Source organism: Rhinatrema bivittatum, chromosome 6 (assembly GCF_901001135.1).
Source record: "Rhinatrema bivittatum chromosome 6, aRhiBiv1.1, whole genome shotgun sequence".
NCBI lineage: Eukaryota > Metazoa > Chordata > Amphibia > Gymnophiona > Rhinatrematidae > Rhinatrema > Rhinatrema bivittatum.
In genome coordinates, this window is record NC_042620.1 from 77,871,996 (window position 1) to 77,883,432 (window position 11,437).

Sequence of the window (11,437 nt, forward strand, 5' to 3'; positions counted from 1 at the left end):
TGGAAAGACACTTGCTTACACAATTTACAGCGCAGAGGTCTTCTCTACTAGTTGTTTGCTGACTAACTGATAGAGGTTTCACTCAACCCTGTGACTGGGCCTCTAAAAGGAACTTCTTTATCCCCTCCCCCAATGCAAATGCTTAAAAATACATTACTTTTTTGAGAGATCATTCTAAGACAGGACAGTATCGTTTGGATCCAAGAAGAAAGGTAAACCTGCAAACAAACTTCCAGTACTGTGTTCTCAGGAAAGCAACCATTGAAGGTGCAGCTGCCAGATATTCAACTCTAGATATGTCCATTCAAATGTTTGATTGCCTGTGCCCTTCTGGCTAGAGGCTGAGAGCTAGAGAAGGAATTCATTTTAACTTTTGTTTGAAATAAGAAAAGATAAATCTCAATTTTTCTGACTTTTTTCCTTTTGTAAGCAAACAGTGGTACATGCAACATTTTAATTTTAATATATATTTTCATTGTATGTATCATTCATCACCTTATGGGCAAAGAGGGAGTGGGGGAAGGGTTTTTTTCCTTTAGCAGAGTTTATAGCTACTATAGCAAAGGTCCAGCTGGGCAAGGTGGTTGGCCAAAAGTGATATTGATCAACTGTCACAAGGGACGTGAGCAACAATCACAAGCAGGAACCCAGACAGACTGTTAAAGCCACAAAAGCAGACAGAGTGCAAACATTGACTCTTTCCAGACTAGGTGACAATGAACTTGCTAATGTAAGCAGAGCATCCCTCTGTTCAGCCATATCCAATCAAGATCCAAGTAATAAGTGACACTGGCCAATCATGGGTGCCTGACAGCAAGTAGCACCATCCACAGTGCTAAAGTGGGACTATGCTGCTTGAGGGTATAAGATGGAGATACTATAATTTTAAGAGGCAGATTGCAGCAGTGCTACATCAGATGCAAGGAGCCAAGGCTTTGGAGAAAGGGACAAACAACTTCCAGAAACCTGCCTAGTCCACTGGCTGCTGAGAATAAGCAGCTGGACTTGTTGAAATCAGACCAAGGAGGAGCCAGCATCCTTATTTAGGGGTATGGAGCTAATCTCACTAGGGCAAAGAGCATGCAAAGCCTTGTAATGCTGTTTAGCAATAATCTTTGTGTGGTTTCAGTATTGTTTCCTCCTCATTTTGCACCCATTAGTGATCCAAGTTGAGGCTCACTTACAGTTTACTTTTGTGAGGAAAAAAGATAATGGATAGTAGCACCTTTCTGGTCCTAAGCTTTGTTACAAACCTATGCAAAATATAGAAAAAAACACCCTGCTACACTAATGATTGGACAAAAACAGGCTGTCAATACAAAATATAATAAATGGTGAATGTTGGTAGTAAATAGTCCATAGTTAGTGCCATCCAGGTTACTGTGGATGAATAATATAATCATTAACATCCACCCAACCCTCCTAATATAAATGTTAGCTATGGCAGTCAAAACCATGTTTTAGAAATAATTAACTGCATAAAAACAAATTAAAAAACATCTCAAACAAGAAGGTGATACTTAAATCGATGCTGATAACTGCACTGTAACAAATTGAGAACAATGTTTCTCTATGTCCTTTATCCATATCCAGATGTATTGTAATCTTTATCTTATCGCAGTGATCTTACATGGCTCTATTTTAGATACCAAATCCTTCCTCGGGTTACAGCGATGAATGACTTCCAAATGTTTTTATCGGACAGAGTCTCACCTAACTGACAACACCATCTTAACACCTAACTAAAACATTCTAATAGTGTCCATTTTATTCTATCCATATGACTTGGAGTAAACCAATGAAAATTGATTCTTGAAATAAATTCTCAAACTGAAAGCCAATAAACAATTCTCAATGAATATCCAATAGAAATAAACTCATATTAATGCAGCCCAATCAAGATCTTCATTCATCCCTGCTGGGGATACTGTATTCAATGTAAAGATCCAAAAACATTCATGATAGTTGAAATAAGATCTTAAATCGCCGCCTCATATTGACAACTGAACTTGTTCAGTCGTTGTCCATTTAAGTTGATCAAAAATATGAGCAAAATTAATATAATGCTGTACCATTGGTGCCCCTAATTTATTTTATTTATTTATTTATTTATTTAAAAACTTTTCTATACCGTCGCTTAGTAGTATACCATCACAACGGTTTACAGATAGGCACATAAGTCTGGTTAGGATTATAAATTAGCTAGTAGGTGCCAATAAAGTTTCGGTTACATGAGTCAAATAATATACGCTATTTGGATTGTGGATTGGAAATTCCATTTATATGAATAATAGGATATCCATATATGAGAATACTGTACTCTTAAATTAATCTTTAGGTATATGAAAAAATAATAAATAATAAAGGAGGGATAACTGCTATTTGTTGACTTTTAACAGTGTGCCGGAGTTCTCTTTCTTGTCCGCTATATTTATTCATATGTAATCGAGATTGATGTTCAATCAATCTAATTTTGACTGACCGTGGGTGCGACCAACATTCCACCTTGGACACAGGCAAATGCAAACATACACCACATTCAGAGAGTTACAGTTTGTCTTCATTGTCCTCTTCATTACCTATCCAGTCATGGGGTCTTGCCATTCTGATTCCTCTATTATACTACTGCAAAAGGAACAATTGTTACATCGCTTATGGTAGTCAGACGGTTCTTGTACTGTTCTGTCTGTGATGAGATTCCACTACACAATCTCTTATGTTGAAACTTTTCGCCATAGCAATGAGAGGAGGATCTTTAAACACGTCGTGCAGATTTAATACATGCCAATGTTTTCAAATGGAAGGGGCTATCAATGAAGCCATCATTATCTGTTTCAATACACATACCAATCTGGTATTATCCTTATGGGATTTATACTGTAATAAAGATTGTCAATCACTATATCTAGCCCATTTGTACATGTTTAATTGCCTTATATGGTTACCCTCTCACTTTAAAACGGGCCATCAACTCAATCGCCTGTTCATATTCCACCAGGCTCTAGCATATATGCCTTATGCAAAAGAATTGGCTCCATGCTAACCCTACTTTAAATGATCATGCATGGTGGCTGTGAAACCATAGTAAATTGTTCTTATCTGTTGGTTTATGATATAAGGTGGTAAAAAAAAATATCACTGGAGGTAGCACCACCAACATATCCAAATAAAATCTGTTTATCCCATTGAACTATAATTTGCAAATTAGGGTCCAAGGTGTTAATCCACTGGCTAAATTTCCATAGCTCTTGTTCAGTTGCCTTCCATATGAAAAAGATATCAATAAAGCGATACCACTGTGCTATGTGTTGCCATCACATTGAATTATAAACCTGTCACCTCTCAAACAAGCTGATGCAATACCATGAGGTCAGGCTAGTGCACAGGTTAACCCATGCTTGGGTGCGTGTTTTGGATGCATGTCAATGACCCCTAATGCAATAAGGGGATCAGCGCCTCCTGGGGGAATTCTGCAAACTTTATATTGGTTAAAATAACACAATTTACATGATAGTCTTTAAGTAATTACATTTTAAATTAATACAGAAAAAAGTTATTACTTAAAAATGCAGAATTTCCCTAGAAATTCACTGTAAGAGTGTCCCTTCCACTCACTCTCCCTACTCCCCTGGCCACTTTGCCCTCTCAGACTCCAACTCTAGGCTCAACCCCTTCCACTCTATTGCCAGTCCCAGAATTTGACCCCGTTCTCAGTACTACCCTCACACAGGCTCCCTATGCCCCTCCCTTTCTCACACACATGCTCCCTCTCTCTAATACACATACACACACCCTCATACAGACTCTCTCATGCACACACAAACACACATCCCCTCATACAGGGTCCCTCTCTCTTGCATACACACCCACACAAGCTCCCTTTCTCTCTCTCACACATACATCCTCACACAGGCTACCTATGTCTCTCTCATGCACCCCTTCACACAGGCTACCTATGTCTCTCTCACGCACCCCTTCACACAGGCTCTGTCTCACACATACACAATCCCTTCACCCAGGCTAGCACCCTCACACATGATCCCTTTTTCATACATACGCGCTCCCGATCTCTCTCACACATTCACACTCCTTCACAATCTCCTCATATAGGCTCCTTCTCTCTGAAACCCACACTCAAGAATTCCCTCCCCCCCCCCCAATCTCTTACTCCCATGCTCTCTCTCTCACCCTCCCCTCCCCTCTCTCACATCCATCCTCTCTCACGGGGCCCTTATCTTCGCCGCGAGCAGAACACACTCCATTAGCAGCACCCGGAGGCCTTCCATCTTCGCCGCGAACGGCGTGCCGGGGCCTTCATCTTCGCTGCAAACGGAACGTGTCCCACTCGTGTGGATGTGGGTGCAGCATGCCAGGGTCTCCTTTGCTATTTTCTGCAAAGAATATGGCAATTCTGCAGATTGGATACCATGAATCTGATGATAATACTTAGTTCCACACACAAAATAGTTGGTAAATAACACTATACATGCCAATTTTACCAAAAATTCAGTAGGAATACATTGGGAAGTCGCCATTCTCTATCATTTCTAATGCTGCTTGTCGAGCAATATGTGTGTGCAAAGCTTGAATATATGATGTATGTGGATTCTTTTGTTACCTTTGAGGTGGGACGGTTTTCCCCCTCGATTGGATTTGTCAGTTGTATGTGTTTTCTATATTCAGTAAACAGATTTTCAAAAAAAAAAGACATTGCCAGTGTGGATAAAGCCTGTCTCAGTTCCTTAGGCACTTTATAATAACATGGGAGAGACTTAGTTTTTGGGAACTTGCCATTTTCTTATGGCCTGGATTGGCCACTGTTGGAGACAGGATGCTGGGCTTGATGGACCTATGGTCTGACCCAGTATGGCATGTTCTTATGTTTTTCCCTTTTGGTTTCCATAGCTGTTAAATCCTGTAAAACCAATTCTCTAAAAGTTATAACATGGATCCACCCACCCTGGTGGATTCCAGGTGTAGTCAGGTTTAAAAAGAGAGATGTTGCCCATCTCACTCAGTGTGTTGAAAATGTAATTGCAAATTGTTTCCTAATGAATCAACTGATTGCAATCCTAGCATCAAAGGGATTGTCTGTTAGTCAGTACAAAAAGGCCATAATACATAACCACGATTACATATGAATAAATTAAGGGCACCAATGGTACAGATGGTACTTTTTTGATCAATTTCAGTTGACAGTGATTGAACAAGTTCAGTTATCAATACAGGGTAGTGAATTAAGATCTCATTTGAACTATCGTGGATGTTTTTGGATCCTTACATTAAATACCGTATCCCTGGTGGGGATAAACCAAGATCTTGGTTGGTCCACATTAATGAGTTTCCTTCTATTGGATATTTATTGAGAATTGTTTATTGGCTCTCAGTTTGACTTTTATTTCAAGAATCAATTTTCATTGGTTTACTCCAAGTCACATGGGTAGATTAAAATGGACAACAGAATATTTCAGTTAGTGTTAAAAAGATGTTTAGACAGATGTGAAGATACAACAAACCATTCAGAAAAACAAAAATCGTCACATAAACATCTAAATCAATTTAATTGATTGTGATTATATAGGATGTCATTCAAAAGGAGGAAAAAGACCTCGGAGCCTCTATAACTGTTCTTTATGGAACAATTGGTATTCAAGAGGTTGTACCAATCACAGGTCTTGAAAAACCTCCAGCTACCTAATTTACTTTTATTAATCCCATATTTATTTATTTTTTTGTTTTAGATAAAAATAATTTTTAGAAAATTCAACAATGGCACAGAAATCCTTGGAAACTAAAGAGTATCACATATTTGTAGATTACTTGGTATATCATTGATGGTTCTTCCAAGCATTACATCTGAATATGATAGTGTATTAAAAAAATAACACTTATCTGAATCTTGATGTTTTAAGTCTGTTTTTTTAGAAGGAACAACTATAAATCAAGTTGAATAGGACCGGGTAGGTAACCTTGCTCAGAGAAGGAGCCAATGTCAGCTAACGTTTCGCCATATAGGCTGTGTCGAGGCTCAACACTGCAAGATTATAGAGCAAAAAGTTAGATTAGTACTTGGTAGAACCTTTTGCTGCAATAACAGCTTTAAGTCTGTTGAGGTAAGTTTCTACCAGCTTTGAACACTGGGAGTGATTATGCCCATTCTTCCTGACAGATTTGCTTCAGGTTGTTGAGGTTGGTTGGCTGGCTAACACTGCAATTTTCAAATAGTGCCACATATTCTCAATTGAATTAAGATCTGGACTTTGATTTGGCCATTGTAGGACATTTACCTTTTTGTTGTTCAACCACTCCTGTGTTGCTTTGTCCTTGTGCGTGGGATCATTGCCCTGATGAATGGTGAACTTTCTCTCAAGTTTTAGTATTTGTTAGCAGACTGAAGCAGGTTGTCTTGCAGTATCTCCCTGTATGTTGCATCAGCCATCCGTACTTCAGTTTTAACAAGGTGCCCAGTCTCTGCTGAGGAAAAGCATGCCTACAACCTGAAGCATCACAATATTACTGTTGGGATGGTGTTTGCTGAAGAAGGGGCAGTGTTACGTTTGTGCTACACTTAGGGGTCAATTTTAAGACCCATATGCGCGCAGTTTCTGGCACGCACATGGAAGCGCCGATTTTATAACGTGCATCGGTGCGCACATGTTGTAAAATATGGGTCCTGCATGCATGTGTGCCGGATTTTCATGTCCACCGCACGTGCGAGCAGATGGCCTGCTGCGTGTGCAGGAGGAATTTTAGAAAAATACAGGCGGTGATGCAATTGGGCCTCTCCCAGTTCCCTGCCAGTCCGCTCCAGTTAAGCAGCAGATTGGGAAGGAACTTTCATACCCATAACTCTTTCCTCTCTCTTCCCCCCCCCTCTCCCCCTCTCCCCCACCCCTAAACCTACCCTAACTATCCACAAAATTTTTATTTTGCTACATACTGCTCCTCCAGAGCAGAAGTAATCTCTGTGTCGAATGACGCTGTCCAAGCCCACCCCGCCCCTCCCTGTCCAGACCACTCCCCCTAGCCCGCCCCTTTCTAGTGCCTGGCACTTCGGCCCATAACCCCTGATTTTTACATGCATATTTTAAAGTCGGGCCAATAGTGTTTTGAAATTTGGCCAAAAAGCTCAATTTTTCTCATTTGACCACAAAACCTTATCCCATATTTTAGCTGGGTTACTCTGATGCTTTCTGGTAAACTCCAGATGTACTTTGAGGTGGATTTTCTTCAGTAATGGCTTCTTTCTGGCCACCAGTTGTATGCAGAGCTCTTGATGTGGTTGACAGGTTTACCTCCACTTCAATCTCAACCAGTGAACTCTGCAGCACCTTCAAAGTGATGGTTGGCCGCTCTGTGAATTCCCTCACAAGTCTCCTTGCTCTGACAGTTTTTGGGACGATCTTGTCTAGGTAGTGGGTGGGTGGTATGATGCAGCTTCCATTTCTTCTTAATTGATCCAGCAATGCTCACCAAAATATCCAGGCATTTGGATGACATTTTGTAGCCTTTTCTTATTTTGTGCTTGTCTATAACTTTATCTTTAATTTCCTTAGAATGCTCTTTGGTCTTTATTTTCACAGCTTTCCTTCAAATTTATGGTCTTGACCAATAGTACTGTAATTAGGGGGGTCTTTTATCCAGAAAAGCCTGCCATTTTTAATGAGTCTCAGGTAGAGGCTAATTGTTAAGGCAATATCTTTCATCTGTATAAACTTGGAGCTTCCACAGCACAGGGGTTGAATACTCATGCAAGCTGCATTTTTTCAGTTTTAATTTTATTTTACAAAAAATGCAGAGACATAATGAATTTCTTACCATTTAGATAGGTGGATCCAGAACAAGTGGGTTATGCACCTCTGCCAGCAGATGGAGACAGAGGAAAGCTGACATCACAATATATATACCCCTTCAGTGACAGTCTGTCTGTATTCTCCGTCTCCAACAGATGATGGATGTGCATCTCCCTACTGGAGATTGCTTAAAGTTTTTAGAAGGAGAATAATTTGCCCCGCTCTCCTGTGGTGAATTTCTGAGGTAAGATGTACTGTATTGATTTCCTCTCTCAAATGAGTGCTTTGGTTAGGTAGCTGGTTTTCAGCCAGCGTGGACTTAACTGTAAAAAAAAAAAAAAAAAAAAAAAAGCTGAAAGGCAAGTGGGTGCAGGAAGCCAAATGCTGCAGGGACGGTATATGCCCTCTCCCCCCACAGCTGGAGAGCGGGCTGAACTCAGGTAAAGAATGAAAAAAAAAAAAAGAGAAGGGATTTTTTGTAGGGATTCCTCTTTCCTTCAGTCTCAGTGCTTGGTGTGCCGATGTGATGTTCATTCCTGCCTGCCTCTGGAGGAGTTTGGGAGCCGTGGGCAGCAGTGGCAGGTTGAGTGGCCATTTTTGACTAGGCCCCACTCTCAGGTTTTACTTGTTCACTGTGCATTAGGCTGCCCTCTGCAGTTCCATCGGTTTGTGCGAGTGAGTCCGGCTGTGCTTCCAGTTGTGCTCCCAGTTTGTGCACCTAGTAGGACTCTTAGTTGGGTACCTGGTTGAGTGTCCATCTGAGCATTATACGCACACACTTACCTATGTGTACTATCTGAGCAGCCTTTCTGTGAGCTCAGTTTTTGGGCACTTATAGAGGCACAAGGTTGTACCCCTAAATTTTGGATGCCTAGTTTTTTGCAGCACGGATACAGCTGGATGCACACTTCTCAGTTGCCTGTTAGAGCGTGCTAACAGACTGATATGCCTATAATAAAGAAATCTAAGCGTCTTACTCTCTGTGCTGCTTGTCATATTTGGGCATTTCAGCCTGGTGTTCCCTCTAAATTATGCCAGAGCTGTTTGGAAACTCAGGGAGAATTACCTTCATCTGATTTTACTGGGTCTGGTTCTTCCCAGCCTGATGCAGGCCTGGGTAAAGAGATGCTAGAAGGGTTGCCTGACTTTGGAGCTCCCCTAATTGGTTTATCAGCGGGGGGAGGTAGTTCAGTAAGTACAGGACAGGTGCTTCCTAGATTTGGCATGGATCCCTCTGCCTTTTCTTGGGTGGAATTTTTTCAAGGATTGAAGTCTTTTTTTTTTTTTTTTTTTTTCAGGCACAGTCCTCAGCCCCGACCAATCTTACTAGGTCAAAGTCGCAAGCGGTGAAATCTTGCATGTCTGGTCTTGAGTATGACTAGATCGGTTACCAGCCTTCCTGATAGGGATTCAGATGTCATGGATGATGAAACCAATCTTTTCTCCTTGGAGGATGGGGAAATTCCTACGGGATTGGAAACATATAAAACTCTGTTGTGAATCTTTCATAGAGATGAGTTATCGGCTCTGATTTTCCAGACCTTGAAGATGCTGGGAGTTCCTGGTGCTGAATGTGGCTGAGCCGAAGAAAGATCCCATTTTGATTTTTTTGCATAAAGACTCACGTTTCTTTCCAGTTATGAAGGCCATTCAAAAATTGAATGATCTTGAGTGGGGCACCCCAGAAACTAATTTCAAAGGGAGACGAGTCTTGGAAGGCCTGAACCCCCTGGATCCAGCAGCGAGAGAGCAATTGCGGTTTCTGAAAGTGGATGCGCGCGTGTGTGTGTGTGTGTGTGTGCTGTCACAAAGAAAACTATTATTCCTGTAGAGGGAGGTGTGGCCTTGAAGGATATATATGATCGGAGAATTGAGTCTATCCTTAAGCAAGTCTTTGAAGCAATGGCAGTGACTTTGCATATAGCTTCTTGTTGTTCTCTGGTGGCTCGCTCTTGCTTACTTTTCTCTCAAGAAGTCAATGAATCTGATGTGAATTCCAGGGCAGTGATGGAACCGGCAGCTGCCTTTTTGGCAGATGTGGACTGCGATTTGGTCCGCAACTCAGCCAGAAGGGTTGCTTTGGTAATAGTGGCCAGGCGTGTGTTATGGCTGAGAAATTGGTCGGCCGATGCAACCTCCAAATCTAACTTTATGAAATTGCCTTTTAAAGGCTCGCTCTTGTTTGGGAGCGAGCTGGAGAAAATGGCCAATAAGTGGGGCGAGTCCCAGGTTCTTCGGTAACTGGAGGATAAGAAACAGTTGCCGTGCTCCTTTAGCATGAGAGGCCATACTAGGGGATCCAAACTTTTTTATCCCTACAGAGGAGTGGTCTTTCAGAGGGCTCGACCTTTGAGTAGGTTTCAGTCCTTTCGTCCTAGACAGCCCAGATGGGGGTGCAGGCTCAGGTGGTGGAGCCTCCTGAAGCTACCAATGAAGGTATGCCGACCCAGCCCCGGGAACAGGAGATAGGGGGTCGCCTCTCTCTCTTATCAAAGGTGGTTCGAAATCGCATCAGACCCCAGAGGGTCCTGGAGGTGATATGAGATGGATATGCCCTGGAGTTTCATAGTATTCCTCAGGACATATTTGTGATGTCTCCATGCAGAAGAGGCAGACAGTGGAGTGTACTTTGTCAAGACTCCTCAGTCTGAGGGCTGTGGCCCCAATGCCCCCATCTCAAGAAAATACAGGCAGATATTCCATTTATTTCATTGTGCCCAAGAAGGAGGGCGTTCACCCCATCCTGGATCTCAAGGAGGGTCAACCGTCATTTACAGGTGACTCGTTTTCACATGGAAACCTTGCGCTCAGTGATAATGGCAGGGCAGTCTGGTGAGTTTGACATTCTTGGATTTTGTCCAAGGCATACCTGCATATTCCCATCTGACTAGAGCATCAACTATTTCTGTGCTTCATGGTTTTTGAGCATCATCAGTTTCGCGAGCTACCTTTTGGTTTGGACACCACCACCAGACCTTTTTCCAAGGTTTATGTGGTGGTGGCAGCAGTGTTGAGAAAGGATGGGATTATGGTCCACCTGTATTTGAATGACTGACTGATTCGGGTCAAGACTCTGGAAGAGAGCTTCCAGGTGTCACGCAAGGTAATCTCCTTGTTGCAAGAGCTAGGTTGGATGGTGAACCTGTCCAAGAGCAGTCTTCAGCCATCTCAGTCACTAGAGTATTTCTGTTTAGTTCGACATGAAGCAGGGTAGGGTGTTCCTGCCAGAGGGTCATATTCAGAAATTGATGGCACAAGTGTGTCTATTGATAGGACCACACCGTCGGGCATATTGTGTTTATCTACATGTGCTCGGATTGATGGCAGCAACCCTGGAAGTGATGCTGTGGGCAAGGGCGCATATGCACCGTCTTCAGGTGCATATGCTGTCTTGTTGGAGTCCACAGTCTCAGGACTATTTGATTCGGCTTCACCTGCCGATGGAAGTCTGCACACACCTGCAGTGGTGGTTAAAAGCGGATCATCTGAGAAAGGGAGTTTCCCTAAGATCACAGCTCTGGTCAGTACTCACAACAGATGTGAATCTTCAGGATTGAGGTGCTCACTATCAGAAGCTGACAGTGCAAGGGCTCTAGAGTACAGAAGAATCTCTCTGGATCATCAATCAGCTGGAAGCCCATGCC